At 66.6% G+C, this 2,996-nt stretch overlaps 1 pseudogene; it reads right to left on the bottom strand.

Annotated features, from left to right (window-relative positions):
* Positions 1-793: 793 nt before the first annotated feature.
* On the bottom strand, positions 794-912 carry LOC113924019 (annotated as a pseudogene).
* Between the last annotated feature and the right edge of the window lie 2,084 nt (positions 913-2,996).

Genomic DNA, 2,996 nt, shown 5'->3' with positions numbered 1-2,996 from the left:
TTTGGGCGTGGTGCCGGGCGCCCCCCTCGCCTGGTGTCGCTGAGCGAGCGAGCCTCGCTGTTCGCTTCGCTGTTGCTGGGGGACTGAGTGCGAACTCGGGTGCCAGCGGGTGGTGCGGCGGGCCAACAGCTGAGGCCCCGAGCGGTCGGCCACCTTGTGTCCTGCGCACACGGAGCGGAGACCCCGGGCCGGGAAGTAAAGGTACGCTGTTCGGCGGGAAGGAAGGGTTGCCCTCCTGGGTGGGAGCGCAGCCCAGGCCTGGTGGGGAGAAGGTGGTGGCGGTCCCAGGCATAAGGTGGGGCCGGTTGTCCAGTGTCCTTGGGCAGTCGGGGGGGGGGGTGCCCAAGGGAATGGGTAAGGGCTCCAGGGTTGAGGGCCCGAGGCGCAGAACAAGGGAAGGGCACGCCTACCGAGTCGGGGTACAGTCCCGCCCGCGCTCCCCCCGCCCCAACCCCGCTGCTGTCCTCGCCGCCCTCCCCCTTTCCGTCCCCCCGAACCCGCAGCCTCCGCCCACCGAGCCCGCCGCCACCTTCCCCAGTCCGCCCCTCTGGATCGGGTGTGCCTGGGCGTCTTGTCTTGGAGGTGGAAGGGCTGGATTGCGGCCGTCTGCCCCTACAGCGGGCTCCCGCAGCGGGCCTGGGACCCGCGGTGCGATGCGCGGTAGCGAGGGGCCGGGGGTGGGGCAGGGGGGTGTTTGAAGGAAGGCTGCTGGTCAAGGGGGGGGTGGGCTGTGGCGGCAAAGGGAGAGGGAGGCCGAAGGGCAAAGAAAAGAAAAGAGAAAAGCCAAGAAAAAAGCCTACAGCACCCGGTATTACCCGGAGGTCTCCCATCCAAGTACTAACCAGGCCCGACCCTGCTTAGCTTCCGAGATCAGAAAAGACCGAGCGCGTTCAGCGTGGGATGGCCATAGACGTGTGCTGTCCCCGCTGGGCGCCCTAAGACCCTGCTCTGCGCCTCCGGGCATCAGCCAATTCGCTCCTCACCCCTCAACCGCCCCCGCCTGCCCTGTGCCTTGCACCTGCCCGACTTCCAGACCGCCCAGGGGACGTGGCGCCTCCGGCACCCCGCAGTCGCGGAAGTCCTGGCCAGGGACTCTCCAGTCCTCGGAGCTGGGAGCCACCGACTCCTGGCAAGTGACAAGGCAAAGGCGAGCGTCCGGGCTCGGGGGACGTGACCCGCGCGGTGTTCTCTGCGCCCCCCGTGCCCCACCCGCCGCCGTAAGGCAAGCGAGTCCCGCCACCAGGCCTTTGCGCCTCTCCACCCCGCCTTGCTCAAAGCCAACCCGGAGCCACCGGCGCCCCAGGGACCCTCTTCAGCCCAACCCCGTCGCCCTTCCTCCGCCACCCTTCCCCTGCCCATCCACCGACACCAGGACCCCACTGAGAGGAGAGGCCGGCTGGCATAGACGAATGCACACACACAGGGGGAACGACAGAGACACAGACGGTGGGAGTTGTAGACAGAGAGGAAGAGAGAGATAAGAGGGAGACACAGAGAGAGATACAGCATCCAACACACACACCCTCTCTGCGCCCAGGACAGACACATGCAGACCCTGACCTGCATGGGGACAGGGACAGAGACACAGGTGCACACGACATAATCAGACATACACCACACACACACACAGAGAGAGAGAGAGAGAGAGAGAGAGAGGAGACTGTGTTGGAGAGGCAGCTAGCCCTTGGGAGGGAGGTTGTGCTTGGGCCGGTTTGGGTGCCCAGGAGCCCCTGGGGACCGAGGACGTGCAGCCAAAGCGTCAGGAAACCAGCTCTGCTCCCATTCCTGCCCAGGACCCATTCTGTGCCTAGGGGCGTGCGGGCGATTCTTCCTTTGCTCTCGTCCTTTATTTGGGGGGCTGCTTTTTCGCGTCGTGCTGGGTGCCCCTCTCCCCCCGTCTTGGTGAGTGAGCGAGCCTCGCTGTTCGCTTCGCTGTTGCGGGGAGACCGAGCAAGGACTCGAGTGCCAACGGGTGGTCCCGGGTGCCAACGGGTGAGGCCCCGGGCGGTGGGCCATCTTCTGACCTGAGCACACGGAGCACGGAGCGGGGACACCAGGCCCAGGGGGTAAAGGGACCGTGTTCCGCGTAAAGGAATGGAAATCCCGCCCGACGGGAGTGCAGCCCAGGGCTGGTGCGGAGAAGGTGGTGGAGGGCCCAGGCATAAGGTGGGGCCGGTTGTCCTGTGCGCTTGGGCACTCGGGGCGGCCCAATCAATTGGCTAGGAGTTCGGGGGATGAGGGCCCGAAGCGTAGGAACATGGAGGGCACGCCTGCCGTCCCGCCCGCGCTCCCTCCGCCCCAACCCCTTCGCTGTCCTCGCCGCACTCCCCCTTTCCCTCCCTCGGAACCCGCCGCCTCCACCCATCCAGTCCTCCCCAACCGCCCCTGGGCGTGGTGGCTTGGAGGTGGAAGGGCTTACTGGCGACCACCTGTCCGTGCAGCGGGCCCCCGCAGCGGGCCAGGGACTGGCGGTGCGCTGCGCGGGTGGCGAGGGGCCAGGGGGGCAGGGGGTGTTTGGAGAAAGCCTTGTTGGGCAAGGGGATTCTTTGGCGGCAAAGGGAGGGAGGACGAAAGGGAAAAAATGGAAAAGAAAAAAGCCATGAAAAAGGCCTACTGCATCCGTGATTCCCAAGCGATCTCCCATCCAAGTAGTAACCAGGACCGTCCCTGCTTAGCTTCCGAGATTAGACGAGATAGGTCGCGTTCCAGGTGGTAGGACGAAGACGTGTGCGGGTGTCGCTGGACGCCCTGAGAGCCTGTTCTGCGCCTCCCGGCCACAGTCGCGCTGCTCCTCAGCCCCCCACCCGCCCGCCGCCTGCTTACTGCCTTGCAACTACCTGCCTGCCAGCCCGCCCAGGGGACGAGGCACCTCCAACACCTCGTAGTCGCGGAATTCCAGGCCCTCTCACCGACGGGGATGCTCCAGTCGGGGAGCCGCCGCCGCCTCGCTCTCGAGATGGCAAAGGGGAGCGTCGGGGCGCGGGGAGCGTGGCCCG

The sequence above is a fragment of the Zalophus californianus genome, chromosome 15 (genome assembly GCF_009762305.2).
Source record: "Zalophus californianus isolate mZalCal1 chromosome 15, mZalCal1.pri.v2, whole genome shotgun sequence".
NCBI classification, from domain to species: Eukaryota; Metazoa; Chordata; class Mammalia; order Carnivora; family Otariidae; genus Zalophus; species Zalophus californianus.
This window is presented reverse-complemented; position numbering and strand designations above follow the sequence as displayed.